Consider the following 26,907-nt stretch of genomic DNA (forward strand, 5'->3'; position numbering starts at 1 on the left):
AACCTGCTGTGCCACCAGATCTGAGTCGCCCAAACACCTAACTCGCGTGACATTCATCTCTTTGGTGAGTCGCAACCCATGGAGCAAGGCTTCATACTATGTTGCATTGTTGGTACATGGAAACATGAGCTGGAGGACATAGCAAAATTGGTCACCCTGGGGCGAGGTTATCACCACAACAGCCCCCAAGCCTTCCAACTTCCTGGATCCGTCGAAATGGATGGTCCAATATGTGTGAATAGGCCTATCCTCTGGAATTTGCAACTCGGTCCAGTCGTTGATGAAATCCACTAGTGCTTGAGACTTAATGGCCGTACGGGGAGTATATCGCATGTGATGAGGCCCAAACTCAATGGCCCACTTGGCAATCCGTCCAGTTGCTACTTGATTTTGTATAATGTCGCCCAGGGGGTAGAACTGACTATCGTGATGGGATGCTCTTGGAAGTAGTGCTTCACCTTCCGACTCGCCATAAACACCCCAAAGACCAGCTTCTGCCAATGCGGGTAGCGTTGTTTAGAAAGGGTCAGGACTTCACTGATAAAATATACTGGTGGTTGAACCGGGTATTCCTTTCCTTCTTCCATCCGCTCGACAACCACTGCCACGCCCACTGCTTTAGAATTGGCCACGATGTACAAAAGCATATGCTCCTTGTCCGTCGGAGCCGCCAGCACTGGCGGCTTAACCAATTGTCACTTCAAGGCTTCAAAGGCTTCATTGGCTTCGTCCGTCCATACGAATTGATCAGTTTTTTTGAGCAGCTGATAAAGAGGGATGTCCTTCTCCCTAAGGCGACTTATAAAACGACTTAGAGCTGCGATATGACCCGCGATGCACTGAACATGGTTAATATTGGACGGCTTTCCTAGCGAAGTAATCGCTTCAATTTTGTGCGGTTTAGCTTCAATGCCGTGTTCTGACACGAGAAAACCCAATAACTTTCCTGCAGGAACGCCAAAAACGCACTTGGTGGGGTTAAGCCTCATCTGGTAGACGCGCAAATTGTCAAAAGTCTCCTTGACATCCTCCAAGAGCGAATCTTTCATCTAAGATCTGACCACGATGTCGTCCACATAAGCATGGACATTACGTCCAATCTGGTTATGTAAACAATTTTGGATGCAGCGCTGATAAGTCGCCCCCGCACTCTTGAGCCCGAACGACATAGACACATAACAAAAAGGCTCCGAAGGTGGTTATGAAGGATGTTTTCTCCTGGTCTGCCACCGCCATCTTGATCTGGTGGTATCCTGAATAATCATCCAAGAAACACAAACGCTCGCAACCCGCCGTTGAGTCAATGATATGATCAATACGGGGGAGGGCGAAGGGATCCTTCGAACATGCTCTGTTGAGGTTGGTGTAGTCGATGCACATGCGGAAATTGCCGTTCTTTTTTAGCACCAGGACCGGGTTAGCCAGCCATTCAGGATGGAAAACCTCGATGATGAACCCGGCGGCCAAAAGCCGCGCGACTTCCTCTCTAATTGCCTTACGTCTCTCCTCATTAAACCTGCGAAGGTACTGCTGAACCGGCTTTACTTTGGGGTCAATATTAAGATGGTGCTCAGCGAATTCTCTCAGAACACCTGGCATGTCGTCAGGTTTCCACGCGAAGATGTCCCGATTCTCACGGATGAATTCGATGAGCGCGCCTTCCTATTTGGGATCCAGACCTGTCCCAATAGTGAACTGCTTTGTTGAGTCGCCAGGCGTGAAGTCTATGACCTTGGTATCATCCGTTGGTTTAAACTTGAGGGCCGGCTCAGAATCGATTGTTGGCCTCTTGAGCAGCGTCATGTCCGCCGGATCAACATTGGCTTGGTGAAACTTGAGGTCCTCGGCCGCGCAGGCCGTCTCGGCATAAGCTGCGTCTCCCTCTTCGCACTCTTGGGCTATCTTCCTGTCTCCGCTGATCGTAATAGGTCCCTTGGGACCAGGCATCTTAGCTTGAGATAAGCATAACATGGGCGGGCCATGAATCGGGCGTAGGCCGGCCTTCCAAACAACGCGTGGTAAGGGCTCTTGATTTTTACCACCTCAAACATGAGAGACTCGCTCTTGTAATTGGACTATGTGCCAAAAGCCACGTTAAGTTTAATATGCCCAATTGGATATGCTGACTTACCCAAAACAATGTCGTGGAAAACCGTGGACGACGGCATCAAGTCTTTCTCCAAGAGATTCATCCTTCGAAAGGTATCAAAGTATAGGATGTTAATACTGCTGCCTCCATCCATGAGGACTTTGGAAAGGGTGTATCCTCCAACTTGGGGAGCCACGACCAAAGCTAAGTCGCCAGGGTTATCAACTCGGGGCGGGTGATCCTCCCTACTCCAGGTTATGGGTTGTTCAGACCAGTGAAGGTACCTGGGGAGCAACGCCTCATCCATGCTGAAAGATCTATGTTCCACCTTCTGATCCCATTTGCAGGTGCTGGTGGTGAACACATGATACTGCCCGTTGTTCATCTGCTTAGGGTTATTCTGGAAGCCCCTACGGTCATCCTGTCGTTGGAGATCCCCTTGCGGGGGTGGTTGCTGAAACACTCCTGGCAGGTTATACTGCTGTTGGTTGTGAACTTGGTACTATCCACTGTTGGGCTGTGACCCGCCCTGTGGACCCGGGTTAGGGAAACCACCGAACGGGCCTTGGCATGAAACAGTCGCACCGAACTGTTCCTGTCGCTGGCCCTGATCACCTCCTTGCCCTTTCTTGCACGCCTCAGCTCGGAAGTCCTTCATCACAGAGCAATCCTCCCAATAGTGAGTCGCCGACCCCTCAGCAGTAGCATGCTTTGGGCAGGGGCCTTTGAGCATTTCATGATAATTGCACGGCTTCTTCCCACTGAAACCCCGCTTCTTCTGGCGCTGGTTCCTGTTACCGGTATTGGTGCTAGCACCGAAATCTGTGGGACCTTCCTGTTGTCTCTTTTTGCCTTGCCCACCATGGTGGTGGTTACCCCGGCCTTGAAACTGAGGGTGACCCTTCGACGACTCGCCCCTCCTGGCAGTGCTAGCCTTGTCATCGTCCTCTCTAGGATCCTTGGTGTCATCTGACTCGGCATATCTGGTGAGGGTATCCATCAACTCGCCCATGTCATGCGCTTTGCGCTTAAGTCGCCCCAGCTTCAGCACCAAGGGCTCGTAATGGCAATTTTTTCCAGAATCAAAACTGCGTGAGCCGCCGTTATGCCATCTGATGAATGAATAACTTCCGCGACTCGCCAAGTCCAGTGATGGGCCGACTCATCTGGCCGTTGGACACAGTGTTGTAGGTCGACGATGGTCATCGGGCGTTTGCAAGTTCCTCTAAATTTTTTGATGAAGCGATCCATTAACTCTGCCCAGGTGTTGATGGAGTTAGGAGGCAAGTTTTTCAACCATGCACGTGCCGTTCCTTCCAGCATCATAGTGAAATACTTGGTGCAAACCGCCTCGTTTACGTCGAGCATGTCCATTGCAAGCTCGTAACTCTCAATCCATGACCCTGGTTCGAGATCTGGTGTGTAATTGGGTACCTTCCTTGGTCCTTTGAAATCCTTAGGCATCCACTCATTGCTTAGGGCGGGCGTGAGACACGACACTCCAATGTGCTTGCCTCCGGCATCGATCGGTGTGGGAGGTGTCATCTCCATCTGACCCGCGGCTCGCGCCGCATCCACAATGTCTTGGGCTCGTGTATCCGGCATCCCGTGCGGGTTGGCCTGAGGAAAACGTCGTTGCCCGCTGGTCACTGCAGGTTGGTCCTCGTGGCGACTCCTGGTGTGACTCGCCTGGGGGTGGAGTGTAACCGGTCAAGACTGTGTGAGTATTGCGCATGTTGGACCACTGTTGTCTTCAACATCTCGATGGCGTTTCTTGCTTCTACCTCGGCCAGGGAGTTTTCGTAGATGGGAAGGGACTCCAGGTGGCGGGTTGCCGCCATCACATTATCCACGGGATTCGAGAAGTGGCCTCGTGGTGTATGGAAGCGAGTTGCATGGGCATCCATCGGTTGAGGAGGTGACGGGTTAGGTGGTTGAACCGGACCTCCGCCTGGAGCAGCTTGCAAAGGTGGATCAGGTCCCGCCCGAGGAGTGCGCGGGTTGTCGAAAAGGCGAGTTGGATGTAAGTCGGCCGGGATGCGTCCGTGGTGCCTCCTTTGGTGAAAGGCATCGAACGCACACTCTTGTCTCTCGAGCCGCCAGCATTCGGTTTTCAACCGTTCCTTCTCCGCAGCGATCATGGCCTGTTGCGTCTCCATCCTGGGGGCTTCCGCTTCCACGTCTCATTGGGCCTTGGACATCGCCTTCCGTAGCTTCGCCAGCTCGGCGTTGATCGATTCCTGATTCTCTGGCGTCACAGCGGTTTTCATGAGCCTAGTGACCTTCGATGTTAAGTCCGCCATGGCTTGAGCCGGGGTTTTCGACGTCTCGCCGGTCTCATTGTTGCCGGATGGGTTTTGCTGAGGTTGTGTCGTCCCTGCCATATAGATGGCAATTTGTCGACGGGATCTTTCAAGAATCTTGGGATCCATTTCAAGTGACAACTTCCAAGTTGTCCCTCGTGAAGAGGATGAATTGAATTTGTCTCGCCCATGGATGACTCGCCGTGAGAGTTGATGGGGGTGACCTCCTGGATCGCCAGTTCGTTTTGTACGCTGGCTCCCTGCGTAAAAACGATGAAAACATGGCGTCCCCTGTCATGTCGTGTGATGGGGAGGACGTACCTGGCTGGCTCGACTATGTCGGTGGAGGTGTACGGCTCAGGTACGGGTGTTCCAATCATGCCCATGAAGACGTTGATCTTGCCGAAGGGGACTCTGTAACCGGATTCGACTGATTCGGCTTCTGGCACCCACAACGAGATATCGATGTAGTACCTTCTGCGACGGCTCTTCGTCATGATGTCGACGGCATAGCTTTCTGACCCTGGTACGGATCCCTTTGAGAACATAATTCCATCGTGCGCTAGCCCCAAGGTGGGCGCCAACTGTCGTGGTTTTGTCACGGCAGATGTCCTGGTGAAAGGGCTTAAGGATGGAGCCATCGCACCTTGGTGGCGACTCAAAGGGGGTGAGCGAAAGCGAGACTAAGATTTACCCAGGTTCGGCCCCTCGTGTTGAGGTCAAAGCCTACGTCCTGCTTTGTGTGGATTGATAATGGTTTCGATTACAAGGAGGGCGTAACTCGCGTGACCTAGCTCTCGATGATTTCTAACTTGCCCCTATCTTCTCCAGGGACTCGCCTTTATATACAGGTCGAGGCCCTCGGATTCACAAGAGTCCTGGCTATGCTACAAATTGTAGCTTTCCCTATCTTTAAGTCGTCGTGCTTTCCAAGACTGGAAACCTCCTTGGTGGTCTATCCTCTATATAGCTCCTGAACTGCCATCCGGCTCCTGGGCCAAGGCATGTATTACCAATGAATGAGTCGCCCCTTTAGTGACCCGGCCCAATTAGGGCAGGTTACACCGGAGGTAATATACCCAACAACCAGCGTTCTTGGGGACGTTCGTCGTGATTGGACCGACAACAGTGTTATCAAGATGTTCACCATCATCACTTGTGCGCGATGAGAAATATGAACTCGCCACCAAGTGAGGAATTGAACCTTTCTTCAATTTTTTATTGGTCAGCCATGACCAATCAAAATCTTGCTAAAACTCCATTTCAGCGAGTTCCTGAGATGTCTTGAGGTGAGACAGAATGGCCCATGTGCGGTCGAAGATTTCATGAAGATAATAGTGGTTTTTCTTCACTTCATTTTGCATTGCATTTATATCTCACACAATGACTCCAAACTCAAGCTTTACCCACTTGTGATTATGATCAACCTTTTGATGAAGACTAAGCATAAGCTAACAGTAAGTCACCATGCGCAGGGCAGACTTACGAGGAGCTTTAGCTTTTGCGGCTGAGTCTTGTGATGCAGTGTCATCATTTGTGCAGTAGGATGCAGCCTTGCAAAATTGGTCATCAAGGGGCAAAGGTCCCTCATCTATCACGGATTTTCCCTTGCCTTCAATCAACTCGAAGGATTTCTTAACGACTTGAAGTGAGGGAAAATAGCTGAGGTGATTTTGAAACCCAGCCTTGTAGGGAATTGAGGATCTGACTGTGATGAATTTCATATCCACAGTGCATAAGTCTTCAGGTCAAAAGGTGACAAAATATTGTTGGAGATTTATTGGAATAGTCCTCATGAAGAAGTCATGAAGATTTATTGGAATCCCATGGATGATGTTGAACATCAAGTTCTTCATGGTTCCCCAACGTCTTCTTCTTCAGAGTTGTGGCCCTTGATCGGACTGAGAGTTTTGGTCAAGATGCGATATACTATCCTGGGCCGATGTGGTCCTTGGCGGCTTGCCAGGAGCCGAAGACTTCATTCGCACTTGCATCAGGTAATTGGGCAGCTCAGTTTCATCATAGATGCATCTGGCTCCTTCAGAGGGAATTGGAACTGGGACTGCATGAAGTAATTCCGTGGCAGGAGCTACGTGGTGAGTGTCTTTAGTCATCCAGCCCAGAGCCCAAGTGTTGACATGTGATGCTTCACCTGAGAGATATAAAGTAGCATAAAATTTAAGAATGATTTCTTCATTCCACTCACAGATGTCCATGCAGAATGGGAGTAGGCCAGCTTCAAATAGAAAGATGAAGACTCGCACAAAGCATGGAATGTGTTCCATATCTGCATGAGGAATTTTCTAATGCTAAGAAATCTTGTTCTTGTCAAAGAGTACAACACCATAGTAGTTCAGCTGAGTACTAGTCCAGAATCTCTTGCGCCTTATTCTTGGAGATAAAAACATATTTGTACTGATGAAATAGTGATGTTCATAAAAAATTATCTCCTTCGAATATTTCGGTCTCTTGGGATGAAGATTTGTCTTGAATTGGCCCACAAATCGTCGGAGATCTTCAGTCTGAGGAATTTCAGCCATGACCACTATAGACTGACGATTTTCAACATGAAGTTCAGCATTGTCCTCACTCTGAGGATAACCATTTTCTTTTGTCACATTTTTATCAGTGTGAGGAATATGTTGTGTAGATTCATCAATTTCTAGTACAGTAGTTTCCTAAGTGGTTGTTAGATTCACAGTACCTTCAGCTGACGCAGTTTTTCATTCTCTAGGGTAGAGTTCATTGGATATGTTTGTCATCAGACCCTATTTGAATTTGTAAAGTGATTGCAGGGGGCTTAGGAATTTGTGGAAGTGGAGTTGTCATTGGTGAGTGCGGATATGTTTCTTCCCAGTATTTGTCATCGATGACAAGAGTTGTCCTACCAATGTCCACTTCCTCATCTTTTTCTTTATCGCGTTCCTCTGTTCTTTGCTAAGGCATATGAGATGAGTGTTGATGAATTGAAGGATTTGGTTCTACTTCAATTTGTTCATCAAGGTGCCCTGTGGAAGCAGCTAATCGGTTATCTTCCATTTATTCACCCCTTTTGGGATGATGTGTTCGACACAAAATGGCACCACCTCGTAAGAGGGTACCATGCTGATAGGAGTGGTGTCAATAGGTGCAGTTAGGAACTTGTCAAAGTCCTCAAGTGTTTTACTTTAGAGGACTCTGAACCTGTTGATGCTTTTCTCTTCTTAGTTTCTTCTTGTTCGGCAGCCTTCCTTTTCTTCACTTCTAATGCAGAAGTGAGTGTCACTTCCTTCAATTTTCAAGACGTTGGTGCCAAAGAAGATACTTCACGCACGGTTGTTGCAGTCGTCCTGGCAGTAGCATTTTCCTCAGACGTAGCTATTTCTTCAGCTGGCCTTGCAGGTTCATCAGGTGCACACTATTCAGGCACCTGAATTTCTTCAGTCCTGTCAGTTTCATGAGGAAGTTCAATAGTGTAGATGGCTTTAGGAATTTTTGGTTGCATTGAGGCTGCAACCCTTTTGTTGTGGTCTGTGATGAATTTTGTAGCCAAGATGACGTATCTGACTTTTGCTCCCTTCGAGTCCAAATGGAAGCGGCTGAATTCTTCACTGAGGTTTTTGATCTCAGATTGTGTGGAGACGAGTTGTTCAGGGTTCAAAGGCAGAATGTTGACCTTCAGAAATTTTTCTTTTTGAGTTTGTGCTTTTTTGGCTCGATTGGCCTTTGTCAACCACCCATTTTTCTTCATTTACAAAGGACATCACCATATGACTCGATCAAGGTGGAAGCTTCAAGTCATCAATAGGTGTTTGAGGATCTTTGTACGAGACATCAATGAAGTCTAACACCACCTTTGGATCCAACATGAGGGGAATGTTGGTGCCTTTGGAATGGGCAACCCTCTCCTCCTTGTTTGTGATGATTGCAACAAGTACTTCATCATCAACTTCTTCTTCTTCCTCTAATCCAGAGGGAAAATTGAGGTCAATCTTGGTTGGCCTAGGCCTTTTTCCTTTCCCAACGGTCATCTTTTTCTTCATGGTTGCACTAGAAGAAGTATGTGAGGATCCATAAGTAGAGGGTCATGAGGGAATTGAAGTACCCATTGGACGCTGACTTGTTGCCAGTTGCAGTGGCGGTGAGTACTGTGTGGCAGATACTGAGGACTTTGCTGCCAAATTAGGAGCCGACTGAGGAATTTTCTATGTGGTATTTGCAGTTGAGGACTTTGGCTTGATAGCTGATTTCTTCAACAGAGCTCGCTTGTTAGCAGGTTTAGTGCCCGAGACCTTAGCAACAGAGGAGGAGGCAACAACAGCTACAGCACCAGATTCCTCATCGATTCTCCTCATGGTCTGGTTTGCAACTTTTTGCAGTTTAGCCTGTTGCTTTGCCCATTCTTCAGGATAGTCTTGACCAGTGTCTAGGCTTGTGGGATCAGTAACTTTTTTTATTACCCAAATGAGGTCTTTGGCATGGAGGCTTCAAACTCAATTTCTTCATGTATTTTGGAGTCAAATATGTGTACTCCTTCCATTCCCTCGCCCATCTCCTCTCAATTTTCTGCAAGCGCGTCTTGCACTTTTCTTTTGTCTCCTTCCCATAAATTGCTTCATCTGGGGTGCGGTATTCATCATAGATGTTTTCAAGTATTTCAAAGGCAATGTTGGTCTCAGGCTTCTTTCCACCCTTGTGTTGTTTCTTCTCATCAACCATTTTCTTCAATTGAGGAATATGAACTTTTGAGGTATCTGATGAGGTATGCAAATTTTCTTCAAGAAACACTAAAAATGAGCTAAGTTGATGAGGACCTAGCGATTCGTGAGCAGGCTTTTTGTACCTGTGAATAGAGTATAGGTGCAAAGAAGTTGAAGAGGTCGTATGCGTTCTTAGAAGATTTCCAAAAATTAAATGAAGTCGAGGAAATTGACAAATACTGTTTTTGGGGAATTTCGCTAAGTGTTCTTGACTTGGGTTCTAGAGTTGTGAAGATCCAGAAATTTAATCAATTGAGGAAGTACTTGAAGAATAGAGTAACTTAGTGAAATCTATCAAGTGTTCTAGACATAGAAGTGTACATCTAACGAATTTGTTGAGGTATAACACTTTATGAAGATTTTATGGAAACACAAAGATCTACAAGCGTAGTAAATTAGATTTTAATTGCCCTAGCCGAAGAACACGAAGAATGGGACGAACAAGAGGAGGTGAAGTAGAAGCTCGTGAAGACAGCTACAGCGGTCGCGGGGGAAGACAGCTACAGTGGTGGCGGGGGAAGGAGATCTATGGTTGGCGTGACTACGACGATGACGAGGTCGAGGCAGTGAAGCTCTTCCTCACCGGCGATGATGGTTTCTAGCGGTAGCACTAGGTGTGGTCTTCGAGTAGTGAGAAGTGGAAACTAGAGGAAGAAAGTGACTGAGGGGTGAGAGTGTGGTATTTATAGCCTAGGTGAAATGGTGTGGCACGAAGTTTTTGGACCAGATTGCCCCTGGCCCTTTCTCTCCACTTGACATGTTACACCCATGCATTAAGCGGTGAATTTAGTGGAGATCGTGCAGAGCACGCTTATCCAATTATGGGTAGTGGGTGCGGTTTGAGAGGAAACGACCGAAAAATTTGATAAATTTTTTAGGACTTTTTCCGCAAATTCTTCACCTAACATGGACTCAGTGAAGACTTTGGACTAGTTTCAACTAGAACGCATATGAAGAATTTGAGAACAGACTGGGTTAAGCTTAGCATAGAGGGGAAATGGGTCCGGTCACATTAACTTAGAATAAAAACACAACATGAAGACTTTGCAATAAGTAAATGTTGTTGAGGACTTTGAAAGCTCACAAATAAGTATTGAAAGGATCGATATGGTTGACTAGAGGGGGGGTGAATAGGCAACGACCACTTTCTAATTAATCTTAGCAAGTTAGGGTAAACAACATACGGGTTCACAAATATAACAACAATGGGGTGAACCGTAATGAAGCTAACAACGAGAGCTACTAAGACAAGTAAGAGATAGACAACAACATAAGCATACACAAAGTAAAGGTTTGAGATCACCACAAGTGGAACCAATGGAGACGAGGATGTGTTACCGAAGTTCCTTCCCTTTTACAGGAAGTACGTCTCCGTTGGAGCGGTGTGGAGGCACAATGCTCCCCAATAAGCCACTAAGGCCACCGTATTCTCCTCACGCCCTCGCACGATGCAAGGTACCGTGATTCCACTATAGGTGCCCTTGAAGGCGGCGACCGAACCTTTACAAACGAGGTTGGGGCAAACTCCACACAAAGCTTGGAGGCTCCCAAAAAGACCACGAAGCTTCACCACAATGGAATGTGACTTCGAGGTGACCTCAACCGTCTAGGATGCTCAAACACCCTAGAGTAACAAGATCAGCAAGGGATTGGTGGGGGAATCAACTTTTCTCTTGGTGGAAGTGTAGATCTAGGCCTTCTCAACCAATCCCTAAAGAATCAACAAGTTTGATTGGCTAGGGAGAGAGATCGGGCACTTTTGAGCTTAGGGAGCAACAATGGAGCTTGGGAGGGTAAGAGGTAGGGTTCCACAGCTAGAAGAACCCCTTATATAGTGGGGGGGAATCCAACCGTTTTCCCACTCACAGCCCGTGCCTAGCTATACTACCGCTGGATGCAGCGGTACTACCTCTAGCACTCCAGCGGTACTACCGCTGGCTGCAGCGGTACTACCAGTTGCACTCCAGCGGTACTACCGCTGGCTGCAGCGGTACTACCACTTGCACTCCAGCGGTATTACCGCTGGGCCCCTGGTAGTGCATAAGCAATACCACTGCCAAGAAAGTCTTCGCAAAAAGGTCCGTCCACGTACAACCGCTAGGCAGGCGGTACTAAGCTCCTGGAGCGGTACTACCGCTGACCAGGGGCGGTACTACCGCCAGCTAGCGGTACTACCGCTGGCTGAAGCGGTACTACCGCTAGCACTCCAGCGGTACTACCGCTAGGGCCAGCGGTACTACCGCTGGGGGACCATTTGCAAACAAGAAAGAAACACCAAGGCGGGAGCCACTCCAAAGATTCCGGCAAGGGGGAAAAGAGGTGAAGTGTGCGCGTGCAAGATTGATTCCACCCAAACCTTTCCACTACGGTTCCCCTCTTAATAGTACGGCTTTCCTATGACTCAAATAAAGAGAATCGTAGAGAACACCGTGCTTTTGTTCGACGAAAGAGGGGGCGAGTCGTCTTGTGCCGTTGACGTGTGTTATCTGAAATCTTAACACACACGGTTAGTCCTTGGCGGTACTGTCATCAATCACCAAAATTACTTAGGCATAAACTATGCCCCAACAATCTCCCCCTTTTTGGTGGATTGATGACAATACCGGATTTGCACAGTGAATAATATGTGAACAAGAAGATAGAGATATATGAAAATAAGGAGCATATGACTCACAACATATGATGGAAATAAATCTCACACTAGTTCATGTCTCACGTCACACAAAGCAAAGATAGCAAAATAGAAGCAAACCAAGTTAGAAGCAAATACGAAAGATAAGCAAAGCTAAGCAAAGTTCAACTCTCAAATCCAAATCCAGCTCCTAGACTCTCTCCCCCTTTGGAACAAGACACCAAAAAGGGGCACACCTAACGACACACGTGGTCACTCCTTATCCTCATCATCCCAGACTCGTCCGTAGCATCCGGATCATCCTGCTCCTCTTCATTGTCCTCCTCCTCCTCTGCGCCAGACCACTGGTAACCTTGAGCCCGCATCCAAGCAGACTCTGGAGTGATGTCGTCCTCTGATCCGCTGGAGATGTCAACATCAAGTGTCCTCAGGACACGCTTGTGCCGCTGACGGTTCTCCTTCTGAGCCACGTGCGTCTGATATTGGCCCTTAGCCTGCATACAGAAAAGAGTCTTCATCTTATCCTCTAGTTTCATGGCCCAAGATGGCATGGCAGAAGAGCGGGACTGAGAAGCGGTTCCTCTGTCAGCATCAGTCTCTGTGTTAGTGTCCATGTGCTGAGATGAAGTTGATGGGTTGGCCCATTTGTCCTTGACGCGAAGCTTGACAGGATCGTGCACAAAGTAGTCAGCCTGAATGTATAACTCCTCAAGCGGATAGGTGTCTTGCCAGTTCTGACGGATATAAGCATACAAGTAGGGGCCGTAGATGAGAACCTTGCGCATCATGATGCAGTTCCAGAGCTCAGTGAACATCACATCAGAAATATCAAGAGGGGCAGACTCCTTAGTCATAGCCTCCTCACAGAGCAGTAGCATCTCAGTCAGAGAGCCATGTACCTCGTCGAAGTTGGCAATGGGAGGAAAGAGGGTGTTGCGGAAGATCCGATGCATGATGTCCAGATGCCTGGGGAGCACACCTTTCTTCACATAGAGTTGCTGCAACCTGTCCTTGGCGGAGGCCCTATCAGTGGGAGCTGCACCATGAGGACGCGACCCAAGTGGAGTGTCAGCTCCCTGAAAATCAACCTTGAGGAATGCCATGAATTCACGCCAGGAACCTGTCATCTTCTGAGGCCCAGTCATCCAAACCAGGGAGCGCTCGTCATGAGGCGAGAAGTGAACCGTGACATAGAACTGGGAAACAACATTGGGATCAAAGTCTATCTTGAAGGAGATGATCTCCTTAATGCCTAGCTTGTGAATCAGAGAGAGAGCGTCACCAAAGTAATCCAGGTTCCGCTGAAGGTGAGCCAGCTCAATCCACTGAACGGGAACAAAACTCTTCTTGAAATGGTTGATGATATCACGATAGATCCTGCAGTGATCCTTTGCCCAAACATGCTCGACATTCTTGATCACAACCCTCTCTTGGAGATAGTGGTTTTGGTTGTGGAACCGCAGAAAATCTTTAGGGGTCATGGTGCGAACGTTGACCCCCTTGTCCTTGTGAGCAGTCTTCTTGAAGGCCTGCTTTTTGGATTGCAGACCTGAAGTGGCGGAGCCCTCTGGAGCCTCTGGATTGCGATAATGCTTTGACTGTGTGTCCCGTGGGGGGTTCGAGCGGCGAGCACCACCTGTGACACAAAACACACACCGAAAAAGAGCGACAAAAGGAGTCAGGGCAATGAACAAGAAAAGGCAGAAACGTAAACACTCATTGCCAAGCAAATGAAAAGAATAAACACAGAATCCTCCTGGCGGTAGTACCGCTACCCCTGGCGGTAGTACCGCTGGGGTCAGAGCGGTAGTACTGCTACCCCTGGCGGTAGTACCGCTGGGGTCCTGGCGGTAGTATCGCTACCCCTGGCGGTAGTACCGCTGGGGTCCTCGCGGTAGTACCGCTACCCCTGGCGGTAGTACTGCTGGGGTTTGATTTTCAGATCTAAATATGAAAAGAACCCATAGAGATGGATACATGGAATTTATGAGGGCAATGGGCTGTGTATAATCACTAAGAACTTCACCACAGCCCTAACCACATGAGGATCACAAGTACCATCTAAATACAGACATGCCTAGTCAAGAGAATGCAAGTTTTAGATCTAATCCAAAAATAGAAAAGGTGCTTGATCTAAAACATGAAAATCGTAGGGCATGGCAATCTAAAAGCAAAGATTCATTGGACCTACACTCCCCTCGAATACCTCCTTCATGCCATCCAAGAACAAAGCACAATATCAAAGACATGGATCCAAACCACCAATGCTCCTAACCCTAGAACAAGAACATCAACCAAGAGAAGAAGGGGAGATGCTTTACTGGGGTCCATGGCACTTGGAGGAGGAAGGAGAAGTGGAGCAAACCCTCCAACTCAACAGAGAGAAGGGACTCCACGGATAGAGATCCAAATAGGGGGAGTTCGGGGTTGGGGAGGGAGGAGCCGCGAGGAAGAAGAAAGAGGCAGGAAAAACGGGCTCCCCCTCCTTTATATAGCCCAATAGGTACGGGCCAGCGGTAGTACCGCTGTGGTCCTGGCGGTAGTACCGCTGGCTGCAGCGGTAGTACCGCTGGGGTCCTGCCGGTAGTACCGCTCCCCCCTGGCGGTAGTACCGCTCCCCCTGAGACAGCCCTAAAAGTGTCCTAGTTAGGTCATGGTAGATTGGGGTCCTGGCGGTAGTACCGCTATCCCTAGCGGTAGTACCGCTATCCCTAGCGGTAGTACCGCTGGGGTCCTGGCGGTAGTACCGCTACCCCTGGCGGAAGTACCGCTGGGGTCCTGGCGGTAGTAACGCTAACCCTGGTAGTACCGCTGGGGTCCTGGCGGTAGTACCGCTACCCCTGGCAGAAGTACCGCTGGGGTCCTGGCGGTAGTAACGCTAACCCTGGTAGTACCGCTGGGGTCCTGGCGGTAGTACCGCTACCCCTGGCGGAAGTACCGCTGGGGTCCTGGCGGTAGTACCGCTACCCCTGGCGGAAGTACCGCTGGGGTCCTGGCGGTAGTAACGCTAACCCTGGCGGTAGTACCGCTGCAAATGTCACAACGGGACCTAGGAGATGAGAAGAACGTGGACAAATGACAAGTTAGTGAAAATAAGAAGATAGCACCAGCAAGATATACTGACTTGTCATTTTGTATCCTTTCTTCCATATGAGAGAAAGGTGGGGGCGGTGGCCGAGGCCACCTATGTTTGAGACAAAGGTATGACACCGCGAAGAATTATCCTTGGGTTCATGACCTACGCTCGTCTTTGAAGCACAAGTGCCATTTGGTAATGGAGAAAGTGAAAGACTAGATCGATTTATGCATAATGGGGGGAGGAAGAGTTCATTGAGAAAACAACACTCCCTCTATGTCCATGCCTACATCTAGCATAGCATAGAATGCATAGTAAGGTGCAACGTGCCTAGCTTCAATCCACATTACTTGAATCAATGATATTTAGCTCATGCCTTAACTCTCGGAACCTTGCTTCATCTAGGGGCTTAGTGAAAATATCTGCAAGTTTCTCTTCAGTGTTGTTGAAGTGAACCTCAATATCACCTAGCTTGATATGTTCACGAATGAAGTGATGGCGAATATCAATATGCTTGGTTTTGCTATGTTGCACTGGGTTGAGGGAAATCTTCATAGCACTTTGATTGTCACATAGAAGAGGCACTTTGTCACAAGTGACACCGTAATCCCTTAAAGTTTCCCTCATCCACAGCAATTGTGCACAACAACTTGCAGCTGCCACATACTCAGCTTCGGTGGATGATAGAGAGACGCAATTCTGCTTCTTTGAAGACCAACTTACCAGTGAGCGACCAAGGAATTGGCATCCTCCAGAAGTTGACTTCCTCTCCACACAATCTCCTGCCTAATCTGAGTCAGAGTAGCCAACTAGGTTGAAGTTTGCTCCTTTGGGATACCATAGGCCAAAGTTTGGGGTATGAACCAAATATCGAAAGATTCGCTTAATAGCCATACAATGACTTTCTTTTGGTGCGAATTGAAACCGTGCACATATCCCTACACTCAACATAATATCTGGTCTAGATGCACAAAGGTAAAGGAGGGATCAAATCATGGAGTGATATACCTTTTGATCCACTACTTTACCATTGGGATCACTGTGAAGCTTGCATCTTGTTGGCATGGGGAACTTGACCGGTTTGAAAGGATCGATATGGTTGACTAGAGGGGGGTGAATAGGCAACGACCACTTTTTAATTAATCTTAGCAAGTTAGGGTAAACAACATACGGGTTCACAAATATAACAACAATGGGGTGAACCGTAATGAAGCTAACAATGAGAGCTACTAAGACAAGTAAGAGATAGACAACAACATAAGCATACACAATGTAAAGGTTAGAGATAACCACAAGTGGAACCAATGGAGACGAGGATGTGTTACCGAAGTTCCTTCCCTTTGACAGGAAGTACGTCTCCGCTGGAGCGGTGTGGAGGCACAATGCTCCCCAATAAGCCACTAAGGCCACCGTATTCTCCTCATGCCCTCGCACGATGCAAGGTATCGTGATTCCACTATAGGTGCCCTTGAAGGCGGCGACCGAACCTTCACAAACGAGGTTGGGGCAAACTCCACACAAAGCTTGGAGGCTCCCAACAAGACCACGAAGCTTCACCACAATGGAATGTGGCTTCGAGGTGACCTCAACCGTCTAGGATGCTCAAACACCCAAGAGTAACAAGATCCGCAAGGGATTGTTGGGGGAATCAACTTTTCTCTTGGTGGAAGTGTAGATCTAGGCTTCTCAACCAATCCCTAAAGAATCAACAAGTTTGATTGGCTAGGGAGAGAGATCGGGCACTTTTGAGCTTAGGGAGCAACAATGGACCTTGGGAGGGTAAGAGATAGGGTTCCACAGCTAGAAGAACCCCTTATATAGTGGGGGGGGATCCAACCGTTTTCCCACTCACAGCCCGTGCCTAGCGGTACTACCGCTGGATGCAGCGGTACTACCGCTGGATGCAGCGGTACTACCGCTGGCACTCCAGCGGTACTACCGCTGGCTGCAACGGTACTACCGTTGGGCCCGTGGTAGTGCATCAGCACTACCACCGCCAAGAAAGTCTTCGCAAAAAGGTCCGTCCACGTACAACCGCTAGGCAGGCGGTACTAAGCTCCTGAAGCGGTACTACCGCTGACTAGGGGCGGTACTACCGCCAGCTAGCGGTACTACCGCTGACTGCAGCGGTACTACCGCTAGCACTCCAGCGGTACTACCGCTAGGCCCAGCGGTACTACCGCTGGGGGACCATTTGCAAACAAGAAAGAAACACCAAGGCGGGAGCCACTCCAAAGTTGCCGGCAAGGGGGAAAAGAGGTGAAGTGTGCGTGTGCAAGATTGATTCCACCCAAACCTTTCCACTACGGTTCCCCTCTTAATAGTATGGCTTTCCTATGACTCAAATAAAGAGAATCGTAGAGAACACTGTGCTTATGTTCCACGAAAGAGGGGGCGAGTCTTCTTGTGCCGTTGACATGTCTTATCTGAAATCTTAACACACACGGTTAGTCCTTTGCGGTACTGTCATCAATCACCAAAATTACTTAGGCATAAACTATGCCCCAACAAGTATATAGTCAATGAAGAACACATTTTGAAAAGTTTGAAGAATCTGAACTTTTTGAGGAATTTGAAAATCTGAAGAATTTGAAGATTTGAAGAATTTGCAAAAATCTCAACTTTGAAGAATTTCAAATTTGGTTGGTGGTGTTACCCACCGTATAAAAATGATGATTTCACGCACCACGTACAATTGTCGTAGGGTCCTTAGAATCAATTGTGCATTAGTTTCTTCACACTTAGATTTTATTCTTCATTGATTGAAGAAAAGTGTTACTTCGTGTGTTGCACATCTAAGTCATCAATTTTGCATATGTGTTAGGATGTGTGTCCTTTCACAGAACACTCAAAGACTCTATGATATTTAGCTTACACCGCAACTTGCAAAATCTCTTTTCATCCAAGGGCTCAGTGAAGATAACTGCGAGTTGTTCTTCAGTCTTCACGTGGTGAGGAAGATGTTTCCCTTGAGTAAATGACCACGAAGAAAATGATGACGAATCTGGATGTGCTTTGTCTTCGAGTGTTGTATTGGGTTGATTGCAATCTTGATTGCACTCTCATTGTCGCAGTAGAGTGGCACATTCTTCATATTGATGTCGTAGTCCTTGAGGGTTTGCTTCATCAACAGTAGTTGAGCACAACATGAACCAGCAACAATATACTCAGCTTCAATAGTAGAAAGTGACACATAGTTCTGCTTCTTTGAGGACCAACACACTAAGGATTGTCCAAGGAAATGACAGTTTCCTGATGTTGACTTTCGATCCACACGGTTACCAGCATAGTCAGAGTCAGAATATACAACGAGATGAAGATTTGAGCCCTTGTGGTACCATAATCCAAGCGTTGGTGTGTGAGCTAGATATCGAAGAATATGCTTCACAACCTTATGGTGTGATTCCTTTGGTGTTGCTTGGAAACGGGCACACATGCAAACACTAAGCATAATATCTGGCCTGGACACACATAAGTACAATAAAGAACCAATCATAGAGCGATATACCTGCTGATCGAAATCTTTACCATTTTCATCAGTGCAGAGGTGGCCATTGGTAGGCATGGAAATTTTGACGCCTTTGCATTCATTCATGTCGAATTTCTTCACGACATCCTTGAGGTATTTCTCTTGAGAGATGAAGATGTCAATGCATTGTTGACGAATTTGTAGTCCTAGGATGAATTGTGACTCCCCCATCATGGACATTTGATATTCTTCACCCATCATGTAGGCAAATTTGTCAGTGTAACGTTTGTGAGTGCAACCAAGGATAACATCATCCACATATATATGGCGCACAAATAGTTCATTGTCCTATGATTTTGTGAAAAAGTAGGATCAAGTGAACCGGGTTTGAAGCCTTTCTTATGATGAATTCGCTCAATGTTTTGTACGATGCCCGAGGGGCTTCCTTGAGGCCATAGAGAGCCTTGTTGAGTCTGAAGACTTTGTCAGGATGCTTTGGGTCTTCAAAACCTGGGGGCGGAGCAACATATACTTCTTCCTCAAGCTTACCATTGAGGAATGCACTTCTCACATCCATTTGATATACGGTGATATTGTGATGGTCAACATAAGTAAGCAATATACGAATATCTTCAAATGTAGCAACATGTGCAAAAGTTTCATCGAAGTAAATTCCTTCAACCTGTGTGTAGACTTGGGATACAAATCATGCCTTGTTCCTCTCTACCTGACCATCTTCATCTTGCTTGTTTCGGTAGATCCACTTGGTGCCGATGACATTGTGCTTGCAAGGATCAGGCCGCTTGAAAAGTTCCCAGACATTATTCAGCTTGAATTGATGAAGTTCGTCTTGGATTGCTTGAATCCACTCAGGTTCCATGATGGATTCATCAACTTTTGAGGGTTCTGTGATAGACACAAAGGAAGAGTGCCCACAAAAGATAATTAAATGTGAAGCTTTTGAGTGGGTGAGGGGACCTGGCGCATTGATGTAAGAGGATTTTGTCAATTTGCACTTCATTTGCAATCCTTGGATGCACGGGTTGAAGACTTTGATCGGGTTCATGAATTTGATCCGGAGGAATTTCCTTAGGTACACCAGCCCAATTTGCTTCGTTGTTTGGGATGACTTTTTCAACAGTTGGTTGTTCTTTAGTGGGAATGATATCTTGAGTAGCCTTAAACCTAATTGATTCCTCAAGAGGCATTTCATCAAGCACACGAGGTATGTGCTCTCTTTGCGAGCCATTAGTTTCATCGAACCACACATCTATAGTTTCAACAACTTTGTTGTGGTAGTTGTTGAAGACTCCGTAGGTGTGTGAGACCTTTACGTAACCAAGCATAAAAACCTATGTGCTTTCGATGCAAATTTTGAACTGTACTAGGGATCTCAAATCCAGCATCATGCACCAAAGACTTTGAAATAACTTACATCGGGTTTCTTGTTAGCAAGGAGTTCGTATGAGATCTTCTTGAGGAATTTGTGAAGATATACCCTATTGATGATGTGGCAGGAAGTATTTATTGCCTTAGGCCAGAAGTGACGAGAAATCTGATATTCTTCAATCATAGTGCAAGCCATGTCCACAAGATTTTGTTCTTGCGCTCCACGATGCCATTCTATTGAGGAGTATACGGGGTAGACAACTTATGAGTAATACCAAGTTCATCAAGATAGTCATCAAGACCAGTGTTCTTGAACTCTGTCCCATTGTCACTCCTGATGTGCTTGATATTGACGTCGAAGTTCGTCGAGGCCCTTGAGGAAAATCATTTGAAGACTTCCTGCACTTTAGTTTTGTAACGGATAATATGCACCCAAGTGTAACGAGAATAATCAACAACAGTGACAAATCCATACAGTGATGCAACATTGGTTAGAGTAGCATAATGAGTAAGTCCAAAGAGGTCCATGTGAAGCAATTCAAAAGTACGAGTGGTGGTCATGATAGTCTTTGAGGCGTGCTTGGATCTGGTCATCTTTCCACAGTCACAAGCCCCACGCAGATGATCCTTGAGGAATTAGACACCGTCGATGCCAATGACATGCTTCTTCTTCTCAAGTGTGTGTAGATTCCTCATGCCTACATGACCCAGTCGTTAATGCCATAGCCAACCCTCTGAGGCTTTTGCAAGTAGACATGTGGCCGGGTGTGGACCTGTAGAGAAGTCAACAATATACAAGTCTCCTCTCTTGAAGCCTTGGAAGACTTTGGATTTGTCAAATTCCATGATGACTACGCATCGTTATATGTGAAATATGACAATCATATCAAGATCACAAAGCATTGAGACAAACACGAAGTTAAACCCAAGGGATTCGATAAGAATCACTTTTTTCATGTGCTGATCCTTTGATATAGCTACTGTACTGAGGCCCAATACATTGCTTTTTTCCTTTGTCTGCGTAGGTGATATGCTTTAGTGTTGATGGAGACAGTGGGATGTTCATCAATAAGCTCTTGTTACCAATCATGTGATTCGTACATCCACTATCAACAACCCACTCTGTGGTTTTTGGGTTGTCATCCTGGAGAAGAATTAGTACTGCTTACCATCCCATATGCTTCAGAGTGAGCAATATGATATCAAATTCATCAGATTTGAATTTCATCACAGAGAGTTAAAACAATATGAGGACGTGTGAAATGATAATCATTTCATCATGTTTAGCTTGCATCCATTCAAGCATTTCCTCAGGTCTCCAGCAAATTCTTCAGATGATCATGTTCATCTGGAGACCTGACCTGCAGATGAGATTAGTTCAATTTGTTCACCACCCACATCTGAAGGGGTGGAAAAGAGTTCATCATCCTCAGAGCACCACCAGAGAATTTTGGCATTGAAGCTAATGCACTTCGTTTCACACGAGAGGGGTTAGAGTACTCAAATGAATATGCGGAGAAATTCTTCGCGGACTTATGAACATAGTGATTTGAGGAATAGTGCATATATTCATGTCCCTTGTAGTTTCCCTACATATTAGAAGCATTAGTATGAGTACGAGCAGAGTTTTGACCACATGAGGATTTTGATCCTCGTGAAGACTTTGGCCCAATTGAGAAATTTGGTCTGGGGTTTGTATTCTTCATTGGTGGTGTCATGAGGACATTCACCTCAATACTTCCCAAGAAACTTTTGGGAACCCAGATTTTCCTCAGGGGTGGTCCATTCCTGCAGTTAGTTCCAAGATATCTAGCAAATACTTCACCATTTTAACTTTTGAACAGTTTATAGTTGGAGTCAAGTTACTCATCAGAGGAATACGAAGTTTCACATGCAAATCCTGATAGATTAGAAGGATCAACAGGAGGACCTTTTGCAACAACCCATGAGGTTTTGGGATTCTACTCAAATTTCCAGTATGATCCATGAGCATTCAATTTCCTCTCAAATGCAATATCCTCTTTCCTAGGTTTTCTGTTCAGAATCTGCTTTTTGAGCACATCACAAAGGGTTTGATGCCCTTTGATGCTTTTGTAAATGTTTGTCACATACATATCCTTCAACCATGCATTTTCGTCAGTGACATTTATGGTTTACTCAAGTGAGGGATTTGTAACCACGGATAGAGTTGAAGAATTTGCTGCAATGGAAGCATTTGAACTTTCAGGTGAAGAATTAGCAGATTTGCGTTTGATGCATTTCAAGCATGGTGGAATGAATTCTTCCAAAGCGGTACTTATTTGTTGAGAAAGGAGAAAACCATTTTCACTTTGAAGATTATCATGAGACGCCCTTAGTTTCTCAAGATCTTGATTTCTTTGATGAAATTCATAAGAAAGCTTCTCATGATCAGCCAAGAGAGTGTCATGACAATCATGAAAACAATCAAACCTAGACTGAAGATTTTTAACATCATCAGTCAGGATTTGAGTCTAATTCATTTCCTCATTCAACATGTCATTTCTTTTGTCTTGCAGTTTCTGAAGCCTTTCAAGTGCAGTTTGTTACTTAGTGGCAGTATTAGCAAGCTTGTAGTAAGTGGGTTTTTGATAGTCATCAGGTTCACAGTCACTTGAGTTAGAAGAGGGAGTGTGGTTAAGTACGTTGGAGCATGTTTGCCATGAAGCAATATGTGGGAGCAAAGTCATCGTCACAGTCATCACTGTTGTTGACGTGTCATTTTCTTCGAGGTCAAAGATGGACTTGTAGACGAAAGTGGTAGCAAGGGCTAGGCTTGCCACAACACACTCTAACTCCTCTTTAGATCCTTCCTCTTCATCACATTCTTCAGATTCTTCCCCAGAACCCATTTCCTTGCCGATAAGAGCCTGGGCCTTTCTGAAACTGTTCTTCTTGTGTGATGAGGTCTTTGAAAATGAGGGCTTTGAAGATTTTTTATTTTTCTTCGAGTCATCAAAACTGTCATCCTTCTATTTCTTCTTCTTTGATTCCTTCACCCAACAAGGAGAATCAACAATGTAATGACCAGAGTTCTTGCATTTATGGCATGTTCTTTTCTTGTAGTCCTCAGATGAAGATTATGATTTCCTCATGTCCCTTCTTGAGGACTTCCCGAACTGGCCTCGTGTGGAGAATTTCTGGAAATTCCTGATGGGCATAGCAAGTTCCTCACCAAGTTCTTTAGGATCACCAAGACTGCAATCAAAGTTTTCTGCATCAGATGAGGAAACAACCTTTGCCTTCAGTGCACGAGGTCTTCCATAGCTTGGTCCATAGAGGTCTCTTTTCTCAGCTTGTTGGAATTTGTGAGTATGGAGTCTCTCAAGAATATAAGCAGGATCAAGTAACTTGTAATCTCTTCGTTCTTGAATCATCAAAACGAGTGTCTGGAATGAAGAATCAAGAGATCTTAGAAGTTTCTTCACCACATCATGGTCAGTGATGTCTCTGGCTCCAAGAGCGTGTAGCTCATATGAAATATGAGTTAGGCGATCGAAGTTTTGCTAACAACTCTTGTTATCGAGTCTTTTGAAGCGGTTGAAGAGATTGCAAAGCACATCAACCTGAGCGTCGCATTGAGTAGACACTCCTTCATTGACCTTGGACAACCTTTCCCAGATAAGCTTTGTAGATCCAAACGCACTCATTCTGCCACACTGACATTTGCTCATATGGACACAAATGATATTCTTCGCTTGAGAGTCGATTTGCTTGAATGTCTTCACATCAGCAGTGGTGATTGTTGCAGTGACAGAGGGAACACCATTTTCCACAACATACCAAAGATCGTTGTCAATTGCTTCAAGGTGCATGCGCATCTTGTTGTTCTAGTAGGGGTAGTCCGTCCCTTTAAAGGTAGGACAGCCTGTAGTGACCTTGATCATACCTATAGTCGACATAACTAAAACTTCAGGTGGTTAAACCAAAGTCACAGAGAACAAGGGAGTAACTTGCTTGGATACGAATTGGAAGTGTGTTATATCGACTAGAGGGGGGGTGAATAGGCGATTTTTATGAATTCATCACTGAGGAAATTCCTTGTGAGGAAATTCCTCAGTCACGAATGACGAGCAGCGAATTAAAGACTCAGATGAGTGTGCAAAATAGCAATAACATAGTCTTCATAGTGAAATGAAACATTCGGTTTGCACTAGTAGCGTGTTCAGGATATGGAGGTGAAGAACATGTGAAGTGAAGAATTTGGGGTGAGGAAATTGGGAAATTCTTCATTCAAATTCTTCAAACAGTAACACTCAATTTCATCAACATGCATCTGACGAAATCAAAGGATTGAGGAAATAGAACCAGGTACTCGATGAAGACAGTGGTTTGATGGCCGAGTTCCAACTGTTGTGATAGTTGTACGTATGGTTTGGAGCGGCTTGGTATTTAAACCAAAGGACACACGGTCCCAGGACATATAGTCGTGGTAAGTCCTCGCCCAACACTAGATGTAAGTCTTTAGGGCAGACTTCCAAACCCTCACAAAGTCCGTCACCCAGCGATCCACAATTGACTGCTCGATGTTGTCGACAATGACTCCTAACCGTCTGGAGGATGCACAGTCCTCAAAGGTAACAAGCGTCGGTTCCACACAGGAACAATCTCTTCAGTGATGCTCAATCACTTTGTGGTTTTTGAGTTTTGGTATGGGTGTTTGGGGTTTTTCCTCAGTGATGATTTTCTCTCAAAGTCTTCGAGGAAAGGGTTGCTCTCAAATGACAAGTGTCAATTTCTCTCGCGAAGCAGCCTGTGAGCATCCGTTCGACTACTTCAGTTCGTGTGCTTCACGGAGTCATTCTTCTTGCAAGCGGGATCTCAGGCAAGATGATAATTTACCTAGATACCATTACTATCATTGACATGCTAGTTGTCGTGGGTATAAGCCTGACAGTAGATGTATAGGGTACGAAAAGGATGGGCAAAGTCCCAGCTATGGCGAGGATGTATGAGTTCGGGCCCCTCTGCGGTGGAGGTAATAACACTACGTCTCAGTGCTCAGGGAGCTTTGTTGTCGAGTGGAATAAGGAATACAATGAGTTGCTAACCCCTCTACCAGTGGGGGAGGGCTGCTTATATAGAGTGCGCTGCCCTCCACAACGGTTCCGGTATAGGGGTGGAGTAGTGGGGATTGAATGCGTACGTTACAGGTAACGTATGCTCTGAATGCTAATAAATGCACCCGGAAACGTACGGCCATTTCCCTCCAGAGAGGTTACGATGTACCAAGTGTAGCCAGTCGGTTAGCTTGGTATCCTCCGAATGCTAGTCTCCGACTGGATGGTTGAGGACCTGTTACCGACTGGATGATGGGGACTCCTTAATTCAGTCGGGACTGACTAAGGGCCTTGTCCTTTGTGAGGGGTAGTCCTTGGGTAGGACCTACATGACAGGCCTATGACCCTACCCTAGGACTATGACCTCATCATTAGTCCCGAGTGGATTGGGGTTGAAACGACGAAGCGGTGCTTGAAGTTCGGATCCGACTGGAACAGATTTGGCTTGGGCGTTGCCTGCCCCGATCCATTTTATCTTTTCTGACCAACAATCCGAGTGGAAGTACTCGCGAAACAGACTGTCGGAAGTCGAGTGCTTCTGCGGCATCTTTTGACGCGACCGGTCAACTAACAGCGCCGGATTTTCTGGGATCTCAAATTTCATGTTCCGCGCGCTCAGCGGGGATGACGCCATCGCGCTCGAGTAGCGCTTGACGCCTCGATTCTCGCGCCTTCAACCTCTCCACTAATATCGCCGCGGTGGGTCGGGGGATAAGGTTTCGGGCCCACCCGCCAGCGATCCAGTCGGAACCCTATTTAAATCTCGGTGGCGAGGCTTCTCCGCTACGCTCGCCGAATCTCTTGCTCTCGCCTGCTCCGCCCTTCTCGCCACCTCCAACGCTCTTATGCTCCTCCCTTCTCCTTCCTCCCGAGGGCTCGCAGCTGCCGCCATGACCAAGGCTGCCGCCATGACCAAGGGTCAGACCAGCAAGATGGAGGCGAGGAAGAAGAAGGGGAAGACGACGGTGCCTGCTCAGCGGCGGCAGCGGGCGCTGCTGGCGGGATGGATCCAGGGCGACTTCCTCCCCTCCAAGGTGACGGAGGGGGATCTGCTACCGCTGGTGGAGCATGGGATGATCGTGCACAAGTCCTGGAGGCTGCCGGCGGAGAACGAGGTCGAGCCAGCGCCTCGGGAGGGGGAGTGCGTCCTGCTCCGCAGCCACGTCCACCGAGGTTTTTCTTTGCCCCCGCATCCTTTCTTCAAGGGCATCATGAATCACTTCGGGGCCCAACTTCACCATTTTCCTCCGAATGCCATCGCCCATCTTTCTGCCTTTATAGTTTTGTGCGAGTGTTTCATCGGCTGCCCTCCCCATTGGGGTTTGTTCGAACACATCTTTTTCGCCAGATCCCAAACCATCAAACGACTTAGCTAGTCGGATGATAAGACGCATACCTCCAGCTCTGCGGGGGCTTAGGTTTCCAGAAAAAGAGTCGGAGTAGTTATCCTGCTCTTCAGTTAAGTGAGTCAGTCAGGAACTGGCAGTCGACGTGGTTCTACTGCCAGGATATCGCCTGTCCGAATGCGTCGACTGGGCTAGCCCACCTAAGCAACTCGCTCTCACGAGGGCGGAGAAGAACGACATCCAGCCTCTGGTCGGGGCGCTCGGAGATGTCGTCAGGAGGGGGGTCACTGGCATAGACTTGCTGGAGGTCTTCCTTGGTCGGCGTATCCAGCCCCTGCAGGCTCGCGACCACGCCATGTGGCATTATACGGGGCCCGAGGATTCCACTCGGACCAATGTTGTGGGCGTGACTGAGGAGAGGGTGACCTCGTGGGTGCTCCAGATCACAGGCCCCTGCGAGAATCCCAAAGGATCTCGGCGAGTGAAGCCCTTCTGCGCGGATAATCCTCCTCCGAATCAGGTGAGTGGCACTTGTCGAGTGCTCCTAACTGTCTTAATCTTATCGTTTGCTTGAATCCGTGTGTGACGTCTGATGCCGCCGACTGAATTTTATGCAGGAGTGGACCAACTGGTTTTCTCCCGTCTCGAACGGGAACCCGGCCGAGGAGGAGGAAGGCAGCCAGGAGGGCAGCGTGGAGAGCGCTGAATATGTCTCCAACAGCGGGGAGTCAGAGGAAGAGACCAGCGAGGAAGAGGAGGAAGACGAAGAGAAGGACTCGCCGCCTC

This window comes from Hordeum vulgare, chromosome 7H, assembly GCF_904849725.1.
Source record: "Hordeum vulgare subsp. vulgare chromosome 7H, MorexV3_pseudomolecules_assembly, whole genome shotgun sequence".
NCBI classification, from domain to species: domain Eukaryota; kingdom Viridiplantae; phylum Streptophyta; class Magnoliopsida; order Poales; family Poaceae; genus Hordeum; species Hordeum vulgare.